Source organism: Balearica regulorum, chromosome 1, assembly GCF_011004875.1.
Source record: "Balearica regulorum gibbericeps isolate bBalReg1 chromosome 1, bBalReg1.pri, whole genome shotgun sequence".
Lineage (NCBI taxonomy): Eukaryota > Metazoa > Chordata > Aves > Gruiformes > Gruidae > Balearica > Balearica regulorum.
Window position 1 is genome coordinate 123,786,525 of NC_046184.1, and position 18,593 is coordinate 123,805,117.

The 18,593-nt window shown below is 40.7% G+C and overlaps 1 protein-coding gene across 3 annotated transcripts in view; it reads right to left on the bottom strand.

Moving 5' to 3' along the window:
* Positions 1–18,079, bottom strand: part of USP9X (ubiquitin specific peptidase 9 X-linked) — a 113,246-nt gene extending 95,167 nt beyond the window's left edge. The window contains exon 1 of one of the 3 annotated variants that reach the window (XM_075774106.1): positions 17,262–18,079. The gene's annotated coding sequence lies outside the window, so the exon portion shown is untranslated. The remainder of the gene's footprint in view (positions 1–17,261) is intronic. The other 2 variants (XM_075774088.1, XM_075774097.1) reach the window with 2 other exon arrangements.
* Between the last annotated feature and the right edge of the window lie 514 nt (positions 18,080–18,593).

The following is an 18,593-nucleotide window of genomic DNA, read 5'->3' on the forward strand; positions in this document are numbered from 1 at the left end:
GGATAAGCATATTGCATTATACTAACAAAACAGAATGATGTATCCCAAAATACTTTTTTTTCCTTCACGCAATTAATTTAATACATGGTCTCCAAATTTGTTCTAATTAATTATCCTTATTTTTTAGCTAATTAATACATTTAGAACATCCTAGCAACCACCATATAAATCATTAAATGTTAAACAACTCAGCTTCTTCTTCCATGATATTAAGTCATATCTCTGCTCTAAATCTAAATACAAAAGATGCATCAATGTCTGTTTGGAAAAACTGTTTCCAATATTTGTAATATATTAAAACAACTTATACTAAATCTTTTAAAATGAAAAAATCCAGATAAGCTGCACTCAAGAGTTTTATGATATGATCAAGAATCCAGAGAAATCTACAGACATAACTTCTACTAGATCATGAAAAACAGGATACAGTCCAAAATAGCACAGAAAGGAAAGGGGAGGAGGAGTAGGGGGAATGGAGAGAAGAAATCAAACTACCATCTCTGGACATAAACCCGTTTAGTGAAACTCATAACCACTAATGCAACTTCCTACAGTCTAGCAAGATCAATTTAATATTATTCTTTATCACAAATGTGCAAGATGTTAGAAACTACCTGAACTTCTGTACTGTTTTACATGCTTGTCTGATTAAATTTACAGTAAACAAAACACGCTTAAAAAAAAAACCTCCACTGATTGAAACTGGAATTATTAACACGATTTTAACAAACAGGGACAATATTTCCAGCCAAACCTTTCACGTATCAATCCTCAATCCCATACTATTCAATATTACCAGTAACATAGACAAAACTATAAAATTACTAATAAATTTTGCACATGGCACACAAGCTAATGGAGTGATAAACAATGAGAACGTATCACAGAGTAATCTGGATCATCTGATAAGCTTGGCACAATAAAATGTGCACTAACATAGCCAAGTGTCAGATCAATCTCCTAGGAAAAAAAAAAAAAGACATACAGAAAACTTTGTATATATTGGAAAATATGACTAAAGCATGATTATTCTAGGAAAGCAACTGCATACGAACACCACAATTGCATGTTTGTAGCAAGAATACATCTCAGGACTGTTGTCTTTTTAACAGAAACATAGAATGGTGGTTGCAGAACTGATCAGAAATTTGTGAATTACAGCCTTTTACATCTAGGAAAAAAAATTAAGTAGCAACAAAGATACCCTCCACACCAATTAGCTGCCCAAGCGAGGTGAGAGTGCACCCCGAATCAAACATCTGAACTCACTACAAGACTGGCCACAGAACAGACCACCAGAGACCATCCACTTCCAAGGCAGCCTAGTTGTTCTGGGGTTTCCAACTGCTATTTATCTTATTCCCTTGCAGTAAGGGAATAAAGATGTCCTTCTAAGACTGCTATTTCTACTATCTTCAACTTTGGGGCCTATCAAAGGAGAAAAAGAAGCGAGAAGCCAGCAGGCAAGTACTGTACAAACTGTATTTCTAACTGACATTTTCTTTTCAAAGAAGCAATCATTGCCAAACACATAAACAAAATCAGAAAAAGCAGTGAGGACTTGCCTTTTCCCTACAACTTTTGAGAAGAGCTACACAATTTTCTATACATGACATATTTCCTTTTCAGTTCTGAAGCTTGAAGTAATAGAGTAAGATACTATTTCATACTAAGAGCTTTTAAACTGTAGACTTCAAGAACAGAACCAACACATCTAAAATGTGTGTTTTGCAAATCTTTGGCTAGTCATCCATGAACACATTTCTTGGCTGTTTGAAATAACACACAGAGCTAAGACCACCAGCTGATATCACTACCAACTATATATAGCTACGCTTTCAATTAAAAATAATGTCCATATACAGAAACCATCTTTAAATGTAACTTTTAAAGTGTAAATGTTAAAGAGTAATATATTCAGTAACAGTATTCTTCATATCAAGTGAGAAGGGGAGGATGCCGAATGCATTCCGAGAACACCAGGTAACGCTGGAGTAGAATTTCCATCCATTGCAATTCTCCAGCTGAGAGGGGTTAGGAATTGTATCTTGCAACATAGAGGGAACTAAGTACCATGACACTGTTATGGTTTTGTGTGGGAAATTAAAGCAGACAGCAGATATAAAATATAGACAAAATACAGAACCTAAATGGGAAGGTCTAGGTTTAATAAGTTTGAAAAAAAAAAAAAACATCAAAAATAGCAGGGTGTAAAAAAAATTACAACCAGCTATGCACAGGAAAGAATACCATTAAGTCTTCAGCATCAAAAAACAAAGCCAAAAAACCACTTCAGCAAAATGCTCTTAAAAGGAGTTAAATCGTGCCAGAGAAAAAGCAGTAAACACCATTTTTACCAGTCTAGTTTTCTTGAAAGCAAGAACTCAGCAAGAAAGTCAATTCATAAAACCCAAGAAGAATACTAGCTTCTACGAGGTAATGTTAAAACAAACAAATCAAATCTGATTTTGTTACCATGTAACCTTTTAAGCAACTCAGCTAACATAAGAAAATGGTCTATTATATTTGGGTTTTGTGTTGAGCAGTATCCATTTTTAAAGTACTAAAGCAAATTAAAACAAGGCCAAAAACTGTGTTTGTTAAAAGCTGCCAGTTTCACTTTTGTTTCATTTTGTGAGATGAATGTCATCAAAACTACACTTTGCAGTAGCGTAAGCCTACTTGATTTTGATTCTCTTTGGACATTACATCATTTCACAGCAATTTCTTTTTTCCATTTTGTTCAGATTTGCCCTAAGAAGTCTGCAATACTCACATTCAGGTTGACAAAAATAAACAAATGCTGATGCACGTACACAGAGTTTTTCTCCAAACTGCTAACTCCAGTTTGTTAACCACTTCAGAAGCTCCTTCAATTCCATCTTTGGGAAGGGATAATCCTTTCTCCTTTCATGATCCTATCCTTAGACTTTTAACTTCATGAAAGCTTTGGGGTTTGTATCTGATACTGTGAGGGCAGCACTGAAACCACTGATATGTATCCAGAACTTTAGTTCTGGAACTTATGCAGGAAGTTTTTATCATTACTTTTGGTTGCATTAGATTCTATAATTTCTCTCTAAATGAGGTCCTATGGTTAAGCAGAGAAGAACACTATTTCTGTAAATTCTAAAAAGCATCCACAAAATATCTCACTTCTTTTCGGAAGCTGGGCTCAAGCCCTTAATGACTGCCAAGAACCTTCATCCTCTAGCTCTGCTGACCTTTGAAACTTCCTTGAAAGTTGTGTTGTTCTTTTGCTGCAGAGCTCACAAAGACATCTCAAATTTTTCTTTTAGCACAAATTCATAGGCAGGATTGATGAAGCTAAAACTATGAAGTATCTGCCACCTCCTCCTCCAATTAACAGGACAGCATATTTAAGAATATTTTTCAGTTGGAAGGAACCAACAATGATTATCTAGTCCAAGTGCATAAGAATTACAGATGACATTAACTGCAGACAAAAATCTAAAAACTTAATGAAAAAAGTTTAAATCAAAAGCGGTCCCTTTGATCTGCTATACTAGAGCAATTTAATATTATTCACAACTTCAATTCTTCCTGAGGAACAGAGTAAAAAAGGAAGTAACACTTCAACGTTCCATCCTTGGAAGATCCCGAACTGTACAAATGTTCAAATCATCATTTCTCATGTTCTGTGGCATCCCTAGCCTTGGTTTCCCACAGAGATAGACAAATGCATCGTGGCTTCTGTTATTTCTGATGAGGTTCATACATTCTACCAGGCTGGTAACTGCTGAATGCCTTTTGCTACCTTCATTCTTTCTCAAGTATTTGAAGGGAAACATAACGGCATCTTCCAGGTTCATTCCGCTTGTGACTTTAAAACATGAAATTATTTACAGTATACCACACTTAGGGCTTTGCAAAACTCAGCACTATAAATATTTGAAACGCTGTCCAAAGCCATTCAGTCAATGAATTATGCGTACCACTGCAATGTTATTTCTACATTTTACTTGTGCACTGTTCTTTGTTAAATCATGCTTATATACAGCACCTGACTTATCACCATATTGTGCAGTACCCAAAGCCACTACCACAACTATACTAGAAGACTCATTAGAAAGAATGAAGTTTAAAGTTAGCCTGCAAAAATCAGGCTAGCCCCTTGTGACCTTCTTCATGTACGGAGAATTTAAGGGCTTCTCTAAACTCTGGTAAACATTACACTAAAGATAACTATTCAAAGTCTCTACGCCTAATATCCTGTGACATTATCAACATCATATAGAAATTTTCCCTCAAAGTATAAAATTAACTTATTGCTTGGTTAACTGCAAATAATTAAAGCATGACATGGCATCTAAACCAGGTACTAAGTTGGAATCATTTTACATTTTTAAATCATGACAAAATTCACTTTGTCAAATACCTAGATATTTTGAAATGCTTTAAATTCAAATACTTTAAGTATTCCCATTATTGAACTAGCCTTAACTTTTTTTTTTTTTTAAATTAAAAAAACTCTGTCTGCAGTGTGGCCAATGCAGCCAACAGCATCCTGGCTTGTATCAGAAACAGTGTGGCCAGCAGGACTAGGGAAGTGATCATCTCCCTGTACTCGGCTCTGGTGAGGCCGCACCTCGAGTCCTGTGTTCAGTTTTGGGCCCCTCAGTACAAGAATGACACTGAGGTGCTGGCGTGTGTCCAAAGAAGGGCAATGAAGCTGGTGAAGGGTCTGGAGCACAAGTCTTATGAGGAGCGGCTGAGGGAACTGGGGGTGTTTAGCCTGGAGAGAAGGAGGCTGAGGGGAGACCTTATCACACTCTACAACTACCTGAAAGGAGGCTGTAGCCAGGTGGGTGTTGGTCTCTTCTCCCAAGTAACAAGTGATAGGACAAGAGGAAATGGCCTCCAGTTGTGCCAGGGGAGGTTTAAACTGGATATTAGGAAAAATTTCTTCACTGAAAGGGTTGTCAAGCATTGGAACAGGCTTCCCAGGGAAGTGGTTGAGTCACCATCCCTGGAGGTATTTAAAAGATGTGTAGATGTGACGCTTAGGGACATGGTTTAGTGGTGGACTTGGCAGTGCTAGGTTTCCAACTGGTCAATGATCTTAAAGGTCTTTTCCAACCTAAATGATTCTATGATTCTGTGTAATGTTCAATCAGAAAGCACAAACTGAGCACAGGAACTCAGACACTACCATCATCATCATCAAGCATAATTTAAAGTGTTTCAAATATAGAAGAAAGTGATATCAGCATTACATTCCATGTTTCAATAAGCTTCTTCATAACTTCTTAACAAACTTAGCCAAACTTCCAACGAGTTTTCAATGTACTAACTGCCTAATTCAGCCTGGAGATTTTTGTGCAGTTTCATGCTAGCTATCTGCAAGTAAACATTTTGCCATTTCCTGTTACCTTACAACCATTTCAGTTTGAAGATACTTGCTCTGAAAAATCAAGCTTACACAAGCTCACTAGAGGTGGTGTAAGCTGATAGCTTTTTTTTTTTAAAGACTGTCTGCTTTAAACATGCTCCATTCCAACTAAACTCATACAAGCCATGTGCTTAAGCAGACTGAATGCTCAAGAAACCACTGAAAACGATCTATCTGCTCCAGAGAACTCATGCAATAACTCTCCTTAAAAATTCTGGCCTCTCTGCAGGGAAATAAGAAGTGGCAACTGGAACAGCAGTTTTGTCTTCTGTCTTAACACTCCTTCTGCCAACACAATGATGACTGTAGTTTGATATAAATGGAAAAAGGTAAATAGCAGAGGAAGTTGGATAGGAACAAGTAAGGAAGTCCCTAGAAAGTATATTAAGAACCAACCAGGGTTGGAAACAGGAGTTATTTCCACTATACCCACTCCCCACAGAACCAGAAATTGACTTCATTGTCCCAGAAACTTAATATTCCTGTATCAGTAAAACCTATCAAAAAGCATGTCATAACCTTCTTTATTGAGAAATGCAGGAGATAACTATCAACTACTACCACATCCTAAGGACTGAGGACAGGTTTAAAAACTCTGTTGCAACTATGTCTGAAAACCAAAGTCATTCAGAAAAAAAACCCAACCCACCACACAAAAAACCAGTCCAAAAGACACGTTACTACTAAACCATTTTCAGTGCAGGGAGGTAACTGCTAAATCCCATAAAACCCTTTGCTAAAGAGCATCTCTGTTCAGTACACAAAATAGACTTACAAAGATTCTGGTTTTCAGCTAAATCCACCAACATGCCAAGTGAATCAAGAGGAATGTCGTAACTGTTCTTTTTAGGGACAGTGCATAAACTAGCACAAAGCAACAGAACTCTCATAAGGTAGTTTTGCCACTACAGTGTGTACATGGATCTTTTCTGCTTCCATTGTTGGAACCTCAGCAATCTTATTCCCCAGTAAGAGTATTATATCCTGGTAAATTTTATAACAGAAGTTTCATTATATTTCTGCACGTGGATAAGCCTTTGCTGAAGGTACAGCTTCACGGTCTGAAACCAGGTAAGTCAGTCTTCACTGTCACAGGAAGAGAAGGAGGGTGATCTTGTTCACTTTCATCCTAACCACCTTCTCACCACTAGTATTAGCCCTTGCGTCACCACGTAGTCTGCCACCAGATGAAGCCGCCGATCTGGCTGAAAGGTAACCGGAGGGAAACAAATGACAATCATTTCAGTTCTCAGCTGCATCACATGCCATATGAACACTAACAAAGGCACAAGAAACAGGCAGAATATATAACTATGGATAGAACCAACTCTCTTAGCATCAGTGCAAATCTATCATGAAATATACCCTGAAAGAGGAGGAAAAAGGAAACAGAATATGGATAATTATAGTTAGCACATACTTAGCTATGATAGCCACCAAGGTTCACATACATTAGAGCAGAGATGAATCTTGACAAGACAGAAATGTCATAAAGACCAAAATTTTTCTGAAGTATAATGGATATCACAGGAAAATGCAGACAGAGAAAGCTGTTTAGTACATGATAAACGCCAGGAATGTCAGATCATGAACAGCACAAGTTCAGTCATGAAAGACATATGCAGTAGCTGGAGCAAGTAAGGCTAAGTGCGAGAAGTCTAAGAAGGTGAAGGCAAAAAACCGTCTTTGCCCTGGCAATTACGATAAAGCCAGTGGAATGCTTAACAGTGGATCACAGTGAGTCAGGAAAATTAATTTAGCAGTAACACTTTGAATAATCTGACCACAAGTACATAAATCAGTGACAAAACTACAGCAGGTAATGTAGATGATGTAAAACACAGAAGCTAGCAGAAATTTTACTTCTGCTGAGAGAAAAAAAAAAAAAAAAAAGGCAAAAAAGCGCCAGAGTTACGAAACTGTAAACAAAACTGCACAATTCAAATATTATCTGGAAATTTAGGTCAAAAAACCTGGAATTAGAAATGACAGAGTATGAGTAATTGAGTACAACAGCTATATCCACTGTGACAGTCAATGTCTTACTACTTTTCAGCAAAAGAAGTTTTCACATAACAAAATTTTGTGTCTGTGTGAGAGACAGAGAGAGACAGAACATGGTCTCTAAATTTGTCAAAGGCTCAATTTGTCATTTTTTCTCCTATATAATTTGGGATTTTCAGAGTAATCTGGTTTCCACTGTAATTTCATTTCCATCAAACTAGAGTTCATTTCCATCAAACTAAGTCCCCTGGGTAGACAGCAATCAACTGAGGCACCAGGAAGAAAAATTGTCCATAGCTTATTTGTTGTAGAAGTTAAATGATGTTTCACAAAAAAAAAGAAACAGAACTGCAGAAGTCAAGGGGAAATCTCTGGATTATAAGGCAGCTATATAGAACCCCCAAGAAATTAATTCTGTATGAGTCTTGTTCATATACATTGCTGGAGAAATCACAGATTTTTCAGATTAACCTTTTCATCCTCCTCCCATTTTTCTGGGTAACAAGATAAAGGCAAAACTGAGAAAGAATGAGGGAGCACAACAGCAACTTAAGCCAACATAAGATGTGTCTGTAACACCAAACATCTAATAAAAATCCACTGAAAAGTTGTGAGAGGAGGTACTTTTGAAGTTTACAGCCTCGGTGCCTCAATTCTTCAATAAAAGACAATGCAAGCCTTTTAATTTATAGTGATGTGAAAAATAATAATGTCAATGTTTGGGAAACAGGCTGAGAGTGAAAAGCACCTATCAAGTTTATTAACAAAGTAATAATTCTACTCAGTACAGGATTTACACAGATGTAACACAGGCATTTACAGAATGAATTCCAAAGACAAAATACTGAATGACAATCCAATTCAATCCATCTTCCAAACTGAAGGTGTCAAGGATGTGAGGAAGTCAATGTGAGGAAGAGTTCATAATTAAGTGGGGGGGGGGGGGGAAACACTGGTTTAATGACAAGTTTAATTCTCGTATTTCCCCATTTTCCACTTTCACATAAACTTAAGAAGAATCTTCTTAAATTACCCATGGCTCAAGTAAAAATATCCCCCTTAAATGGTGAAATGCTTAAATACATGATGACTTGTGCATTTTTTCCAAGGCTCTTTGCATCATTTGTTTTTCACTGCACACAATTTTTAAGTAACTTCACTGAGCCATCCAATAATTCAACTGAAAAATGAAAAACGGAAGCATTTTTAAAAAATCAAGCTTTTAGTTCTGAGGAATCCACTCTGAAACACTACAAACCCCAAGTCCTGATGAAATAATATGTACTACAGCTGGGGAAAAAAGTAATACCTATATCCAAATTCAATTTGTGTTTTAGCTTGGGCAGGGGGAGATTCAAACTTTTCACCTGCACTTACCAAGCATCTGAGCAAAAATAAGGTACCTCGAACATCAACCTCATATGTACAAATTCAGCAAAGCAAAGAAAAAACCTCATCATATGCACCCTGTGACAAGTTGTTGTCGGTAAAGACGACACTTTCTTCCCAGCAAGAAGGTCTCTCCGAAGTATACACCTAATCTCACCAATTTTGGTGAAACAAAACATTAGTTACCCAGAAGCATTAGCTGCACAGAAGAATGAAAGAGGAAAAAAAAGTCCAAATGAAGATACCCACAAAAACAATTGGGCACTCTGCATTCATAAGTAACATTTTCAAGGAAAAATGGCAAGAGAAAACACAGAATGAATTAAACAGAAGACACTCAGGAAGGAAAAGAAAAAAGGAAAATGTATACGCACTAATTTTATCAGATCAGTAGAATTTCACCACAGCATTTCTTTAAAGCAGACTAATAACACCAGACCAAGCAGGCAAGTAGGAGCAAACTACAAAGATTTAAACAAAAAAATCCTCATTCCTTTTTAAGAGAAAACATCTTAAAAATCATGAAAGTATCTTAAAAGAAAACAAACATTTCAGAGCTTGTAAAAGAAGCAAATTTCTTTATGTACCAGTCTACAGAAATGTACCCCAAAAATAATGTCTTCATAATTCCTATAGATGGAAAAAACATTGCAGCTGAACTGTTTAAACATCAACAATGTTGTTAAGGCTTCTCCCCACCCGCCCCCCCTTCCTGGCACAGAAGTTCTGAGAAAATAAATTTTTCAAATAGACTAGGGAAGCTGATTATGTTAAAGAGATACGGAATAAAGAATTCTAGTGGACAACTGTCACGTGAAAGTTAAACGACATACAATGACAAACTCACATTTAAAGTAAAATTTTGCTGTTAAAATAATTGAAAGAAGAACTAAAGGGTTAGTCTTCATTATAATGTGTGAACTACTACTATTTATCGTATTTTCAGACCCATGAAGAACGACAGTAGCTCATCAACACTGCAAACCCCTGAAATTGTATTTTAGGTGTAGTATAGCGTAAGCACATACTTAAAAGCATGAAGCAGCGCTCACATGAGAAATTTTGATTCTCTGCTCTCAACTGTTAGTTATTTGCTGCTGGTCTAGATAATGTATAGAACTTCTACACCATCTCAATCTTTCTGTGTGATACCTGCGCCTAAGTAAATATGAAGCATATAAACAGCACAGCAAGTATCAAGTACAATTTCAATATGATCATCTGAAGTACCAACTAAGGATCAATCAACACTGTGCATTTGAATCTCCAAATCAAACTCTCATTTTGGCTACTACTTGCCAGAAACAAAACTAAACTAACATCATGTTAGTCATTGACTATCCACATCCAGCTGCCTCCAGGCACCAAGTCCAGAAGTTGCTACTGGTTCTAAATATTCATTCCCTTATCAGGAAAGTGATATATGAAGAAAAAGGAAAATTCATAACAGGATGCATTACCAAACTCTCGTTCATCCGGTCAAAAATCTTAGGATGGTGCAGATAAGTGAAAAACTTCAGTCACACACCTGCCAACCAGAGGCTGATACTGATCATATTGGGGTTTTTTGCATGGCTGAAGACACATTAAACACATTACCACTATGCTAACCTTGCTGCATCCATTGCCTCTGATGAAAATGAAGCTTTTCATTTCACTTCAAAGCTTTACATTTCATGGGAAAAAAAAATTAAAAATTTATTTTCCCAATCCTAAAACATGGAAGGAAAGGGAAAGGAATTAGTGGCTTCTCAAATGCCGTAAGGAGAATCCACGTTTTAAGTTACATATTCACTAGACACATTACAAACTGTTAACCACAGCAATCTGGCTAAACTGCTACAAGAATAAGAACAGTAAGAATTTTCAGGCAATCTGGAAGTTATCTTCCTGTCTAATTACCAGGACTATCATGAAGAAACTCTGACACAGCAAGAGAGCTATAAAGCACTTAAGAAATCTGACATTACTACCTCACCTAGGGAAAAAAGTCAGTATACCATCTTAAAAGAATATCCCATTGCATGTCTGTATGTGCACACACACAAACACAATTATAAGCAGCAAGGAAAAGCACCTGGGATTTTAAGGTCCTACTGTGATTAAGAAAGCACTGTCTGAAAGACAGGTCAAGGCATACGGAGGGCTGTGCAAAACCGGAGCGTGAAACTGTAGAACAAGTTACTGGAGTTTTCACATTCAAGCTCCAGAGAATTTATGTCACAATTTAAAAAAAATAAAAAAGAAAAAAGAAAATTCTCACAGCTAAAGGATTCAGGAAAATGCATTAAAGGGAAATGTTAGAAATTACCAAATAATTAACATTTTATTTCTAAATTAGAAATATATGAAGTCTAATATAAAATACAGTTTAAAGTATAGTTTAAGCTTTTAGTTAATCACAATTTTGGTCTTTCACCAACCTATTCACCTAAAAATTAAGCTAAGCAAATCCACCTTTCTTATTTAACTTTCACATCCATAGACTTATTCTGTTGAAACTTACTCAAAACCACACTGAATTACTTCATTGCTAAGACAGAAGAAAAATTAAACACCAAAAGATGCAAGGCTCATCTACTGAAACAATGTTCATTCTCATCTAATAGTAGAAAAGAGAATTTTCTTCCCTTCACTGTCAATTTTCATTTCTGGACAAGAAAACTTGCATTCCACCCGCAGCCTACACAGGCCTGTCACCACTGTCCCACACCACAGTGCTAGCAAGGTCACTCCCCTCCAACCAAAAAAGCCTGTCTGGTAACAGAGGGATCCCACTTGGCATACATCACTACTATTTGTTCTTTGCTGAACACATTTCTAAACAATCTCCTTTTTCTTCTTTCACCATTTCAGATCATTATAGCTAAGACCACTCTAATGGAAAACACCTTTTCCTCTTCCCACACCTAGTCCCGCCAAAGCTAGACAAAAAGCAGCAATTAAGTGGCTTAAGGAGCAAAGCCCATGGAATTTATAACATATATTTTCGTGTCATTGCACGTTGCTATTTAGTTGTTACAAAAAAAAAGTGTTACTTGTCTTAAATGAAGGCTCTTCTAGGGACAATTTTCTATTACTTGAGTTTTGGGTATTTTACATGAAAGCTTAATGAAAAGTTAGCCCTGAAATTCCCTCCATGTACTTCAAAATTTGGAAAAAAGGTTTCTTTGTGATAGTTCTCCATTCACAGACGTACATCTTCAAGGAATGATGCAATGTGGAATTCCCCTCCTATGAGTGAATTCATGGCTAAATGCTAACTACCAAACAGTGTGATTTGCTAAGATGTCCATACAAAGATCTACATGCAAGAAAATCACATTTTTCTGTTGGCAGTTACATGTGTAAGGAAAACTAAATCACAAAACAGGGTTACATTCTTGATCTGCTTACAAAACCAGTATGCTACAAATAAAAGTTTCCCACGATAACATTCCTGACAGCTATCCGTTACTTCTAAAGCAGTCTTCATTTTAACTTCATGAAAAAAGCTGAAAATACTACCATTCAAAAAAAATTACTAGATTTTAAATCTACATCCCATGAATCCTTTTTGGAGGTGTACTAACAAAAAGAATTAACCAAAAGCAAGTAATCACTCTCACAGTTAATACTAACCAATCCTTTAAGAAAACCATACATCAGTATGTTTCCTTCAGAAAGCAAGTCCATGAACATAGATGTATCAGAATGGGTTTTAATCCCAGCATTTTAATTTTTATTTGAAAACACATCAACAGCTGGCAACCAAAAAGCTTTGGTATCAAGCAGATTGAATTCAACTCTCAAATAAAACGAGTAACTAATGGTTTCTTAGAAAACGAAGCAAGTATAAAATTAACAACAGAAAATGCAAAAGGAACTGGCTGTGCTGTTGAGCTCCCTTAAAAAGAAAAGAAAAAAAAGGCAGCAAAAGTACTTTTACACTAAGTCTCAACTAGCTACTTTAAGACCTTACTTTCCTCCTCTCCTTTATTGTAAGGAAAGTTATTAACGGCTCTCATGTAACCTTACCAACACTCAGTATTTTAAATAATTTTACTAAACCAGGTCTACAGAAAGTGCTCAAAGCACACAACGGGCTCAAGAGGACACTGCAATATCTTGGAAATGCAGTAATTGACATGTTAAGGGTGCAAAGTCATGACAGAACGGCTTTCTGCCATTGTCTACCCAAGACTCTAAACAAGAAGATCTAAGTCAAAATACGGTTCTGTCATGAAGTGCAGAGGGAGGCTCTGTTAACCATATTCCCCAGTCATGCTACAGCCTTAAGCATAACGCAGACAGCCAATACAAAATAACTGTTTTAAAAAGATATCTCATTACAAAACTGTAATTAATTATAACACTGTGAGAACTTTAAGATGTTCCTATATCAATAAGAAACAAAACCTACATTTAATATATGAAAAACATCACTGCATTTTTCTAACACATGAATCCAAAGCACCTCAAACTTCCCAGGCAGAAAAATTCAAGTCTCACCGCATGCAAGCATATGCTTATGAAATACCTTCTTTGCATCCCTTGCCTCTGCTATGGAAAGATTGTTTCTTGTAACTACTACTCTGCAATACAGAGGTTTACCAAATTGCTCTTCCTAAACATATCCAACTGCTTGGCGAGACCGCTAAGCAACTGACATTTGTCACTACTGGATACTGCAGAATAAGAACCTCTTCAGAAAAATGGAGCAAAATAAAGATTGTGGTTAATGTTCTACACTGATAGTAAATGGCAGGTATAGCAGCCTAGCCCAATTTTTAATTCTTTTTTCATTAGGTTTGTGTGAGGGAGACAATATGCATAACAAAGCTCAGTTATGTGGGGCGAGGGGGAGGAAGAAGTTGTATTTATATACCACAAACATGGTGGATGATATAAGACAAGTCTACAGCAACAGCACGCAGCATTGCTAGCTTTGCAAAAGGCAAGGCACTACAACAAAAGATAGACATTATCAAGATGTGATCCCAAAACACACCCTCAAGTATAGATTTAGATTTTGAATTCTGATTTTAAACAAGGGATAATAAAACTGGAGGTAGCTACACAGAGTTTCAAGAGGAGACATATCCATATTGTAAGAAAAACTTAAGATACCTGAACAAGAAAAACCGTGTTCACATGTTCAGATTAATACTAATGCTAATATCCAGGAAATAATTTTCTAAAGGACACAAAAGCCTTCACATGTACAGCTTTTCAAGTGAACAGAAAACCCAGCAAAGTATCTTACATCTTCAGACAGCCACTTCATACTCGCCTCTGCAATGCTGGATAAGCATGACTATTGGTGTGATTAAACAGTATTTGTGATTACAAGGAAAAGTTTTTGATGTTTAGCTTGTTTTTAAAAAAAAAAATCATGTTTTAAGTGAAAAACAGTAAGGGACACCTTTGATTCATTTACTTCACAAATGAGGCTATTCTGCTCACGATGTTTTCAAAATATACCTACAGTTTTTAGATCTCTTAGGATATATAAGACATTATTTCTGGAAAAAAGAAATCAACTATATACGCACACACACACAAAGAATACTGCCTAACAAAAAAGCACCTGGCATTCAAATACCTGAAATAAGTTCTGAACTGATTTCTCAATGGCAGCAGGAAGGACAGAAATATTTCCCATGGAACGTAGTATATTTTCAATACACACCTGACAGAAACATAACTTTAAAGCCATTTAAAAGTAATTTGTTCAACTAATAACTGAATTCCTACCTATTTTTACCCAAAGTTGTATTCATATTGGAAAGTCCTAAACTAATTACAATTTTAAATGTAAGATGTCTTGGAACGAAGGTATTACAGGTACCTTTACTTTCTTAAAAGTCTATTTAATTTTGTTGACTAGACACTAATTCACTGTTTTGGTTTATCCTGGGTCTTGCTTGTAAGAATTCCAGAATATTAATAAAATGAAAAAAACTGAAAGTGTGCATTTAGAACACAGTAGTTGCACTGGCCTATTTCTGAGTACAAATGCACCACAATGTGGAAAATAAAATGTTTATATAAGGGTGACAGCGTTCCACAGATACAGAAAGAGTAAACAGTTTTGCTACCACTATTCTTACTGATTACCACCTCCAGATGTAGTCTTCCTGTCAATTCAATGGGCAGAATTCTGCCCATGTATCACCACAAGGGCAAATTCTGCAAGACATGAAGCAGCAGCAGCAGCTTGGTAAGATTAAAACAGAGGCTACCCAAAAGAAATACCATTAAGAAAACCTACACAAAAGAAAGGTCTGTAAGATACTGAAGGAAAAGAAAAAGTTTTAAAGTTACTACAAAACAATCTCATATTTATTTTTAGCTAGATTCCCCCCTCCCAAAATGCTGATACTTGAGTTTCTTCCACTGCAGCTTTATGATTTTATGTTTTTCATTCAAAGCTATCATTAAACATCACTGTTGTCCAGTGTATTGCAGCAACAGAATAATCCATACATGTATTTTATATGCTTCCCCAAAATTCTTGATATGAGCTGCTGTACTTTGTTGGATCAAGTAATGTTTATTCTTTGAACTCAAAGAATCAAAAGCATTATTTAAAAAAAATTAAAAAAAAACAAAACACAACAACAAACAAGCAAGCAAACAACAAAAAAACCTCCAACACCCTCATGCATTACTTAGATTTTGCTGAAATAAACATGTTACTTGATCAGGAACGTTTATGGTGAGGAATTCTGCCAATTTCTCAAAGTAAAACCTTAAAAGAACAAGAATAAAGTTAGCTGCCTACTTATTTCAGTCACCCCTAAATATTTCTTACTAGAGACACCATTTCAACTCCATAATAAAGGTCAATCCTCCAAACACCCATTAACAGTCCCTTCCTAAACATAACAATTTTAATATCCATTTGTCAGGCATTTGAGAAGCCTGCGGGAAAACACAGATTACCTAGTCCGTCTGTCATAACAAGTGTTGCCACTAGTACACTTAACGCTACATATTAATATCTAAAATCAACAACTTTTTCAAAAGACAGACCCCAGTTCTGCAACTGGGTCAGCAAAAGTGGGCCTTGTGCTAGCTTTGAGCCTGTGATTTCAGAGGGTCTTTTGGCCGATACAAACATCCAGTGATACGAATACAACTGCAGAACTGGAAATATAAATCAAGTTGTACAGACAACATGAAGACAACTAGGACAGACACAATATGTCTACAGTGAGCCTGGGAGTTCTTTGAACGTTTAATTAGAACAATTCTTTTCTGAAAGATTTTTCTTCCTTGTACAGTTGTGTGTTGTGTATTATTGTACATCTTCAAAAATACTTAACTGGACTTCTGAGGGAGCAACCGCAAAATGAAATATGGCATCTTAAAAACCACCTTAACAATTTCGGGTGCTTCTATGAGAACAATATCACTTAAGAACTTTAAGAATATAAATAATTTTTAAAGGCTGTTCTCTCTGTATACAAACAATGCCACACGAAGTGGGACAGCACACGGTAACAGAGTGATTACCAGCACACAAAAAACCCCCAACAACCCATTCAACTGGTGAAATCCTCCGTTTTCCTGAAGACAGTAACAGAATAACCATGGCCAAACTGCACGCAACTACCCCTGCCGCACACCTTGGACAAGGGGAACGGGTTATATTGCCTAAAATAAATCGCAAAAGACAAGCCCTAAGACCTAACTTCGAGAAGAGGCAGGGTAAACTAGAGGGAGAAGATGGGAAAAGCCACGAACGTTTTTTGTGCATCGAAATAGGGCTGCTGGAAGCCGAGAATAGAGGAGTGGCCTACGTGTTAATAATGTTTACAGCAGGCACGAACGAGCTGGTGCTGGTGCTTTTCATTGAGACTGTAGGAAAAGCGCCTCGGCAGGGCCTTATTTCCAGGCGTCGCCCGGGCCTACACGGCTCCAATCACTCCACCTCAGTAATGGCGTTCGGTGCGAAGGGAAGCGAGAACCAAGGGAGCCAAAGCTGGGTGCAGCGCTGCGGGGAGCCACCGGGCCCTCCTCGCCCGCCGGCACCGGGGGGAGACGGCAGGAGGGGCCGCCGGGCGGCTGGCAGAGCCCCCCGAGGGGCGCCGAGCACTTCCACCCCCCGGCAGCCGGGGAGAGGATGAGGAGCCGTCAGCCATTTTCCCTTGCCCTCCAAAACACCAGCGATGCAGGGCCACACGCCGGGGGCTGCGAAGGAGGCGCTGCCGCCACCCGCCGCCCGTTATCCCCACCCCCCCCACCCCGCCCCGCGGGGCCCGGCTCGCCCCCTCCTCCCCGCCGCACCCCGCCGTCCCGCACCCCGACCCGGGGAGCCCCATCCCCGGGGAGCGCCTCCCTTCGCTCCGCGCGGCGGCGGCCGGCTGCAGCACAAACAGCTGCCCCCGCGCAGCCGCTTCCCCTTGCCGCGGCCCGGCCTCGGCCTCCAAGACGCGGCCCCGCCCGGGCACGGTGCTCCGCCACTCACCCCCGCACGGCTTCCCCTTGTCCCGCGGCTGCTGCTGCGACGGCCCGGTGCCCTCCTGAGTGCTGCCGAAGGAGCGCGGCCGGGTACTGCCTCATCCCAGGCAGCCAGCAGGGCAGAGTCTCATGCCAGGCCCCGCGATCCCGGGCGTGCAGCCGGCTGAGGGGGCGGCTCCGCTTTCCCGATCCCCGTCCCCCCCCCCGGGCTGGCGCCGTGTACTGCGACGGGAAGAGGGAGGGCAAAGCTGCCGCCGCTGCCCGCACTTCAGATCCCGGCTCTGGCCGCTCCGCTCTCTCCGGCGCCGGCGGCACCGCCGGGGCGTTTTTCCTGCGTCACCAGCTCCTGCCCGGCGGCCCTGAGCTTCGGCTCCGGCTGGGGCTTGGTCGGGGCCTGCGCGCTCCGCTCCGCCCCGTCCGGGGACCGGGCACACGCGGGGGAGGGGGCGCACACGCACCCCGCGCCTCTCGCCGGGGCCCGGGGCTCGGCTGGGCTGCAGCGGCCGCTGCGCGCGGGGGCAGGCAGCAGGCGGGCAGGCAGGCAGGCAGGCAGGAAGGTGGCAGCGGAGGGGCCGGCCCGGGCGGCTGGAGCGCTCTGTGCTGACGGCTCCGTGCGTGCGGGGGGAGGGGAGGGCGGGGGAGGGGGGAGGGAGCGAGGCGAGGCGAGACGCGGCGGCGGCGGCTCTTCGCGCTCCCGGCGGCGGCGCACCTCCGTCTGGCGGGGCCCTGGGCAAGATGGCGGCCCCGGCAAAGCCTTCCGCGCCCGGCTCGCGCTGCAGGCCCCGACCTAACGCGGCAGCGGCGGCTCCGCCACCCGAACGGCCGTGACGCGCTCCCCGCCCCCCTCCCGCCGGGCTGTCACTCACGCCGCAGCGGCGAAGCCCAGGCCGCGGCCCGCCTGCCCCCACCCCTGTGTGTGCGGCGAGGGAGCGCGCGCGAGGAAGGGGGGGGTGGGGGGGTGCGGGGAGGCGTGTGCGAGGCGACACGGCGAGTGCGCGCGCGCGCGCGCGGCCGTTTCACGTCGGTTGGGCTTCAGCGGGTTCCATTGTGACCCGCCGGGCGAACCGCGCGGAGAGCCCGGATAATGACGTCAGCGCGGCAGCTTCCTTCTAGGCCCGGCCCTCCGCTGCCGCCGCGCTGGGCCTCGTCGGGGCGGGGGCAGCAGCTGGGGCCGCTCCGCCGGCGCGCTCCCTTGGGCCTGGCGAGGCCGGGCCGGGCCGCTCCGCCCTCGGGTCGCCGTGCGGGAGGACGGGCGGACAAAGCCGGGGGGGGGGGGAGGGGGAGAGAGGCGGGCGCCGCTGTCAGTTACGGCGTCCCGTGGCAGCGCGAGCCGGTACGG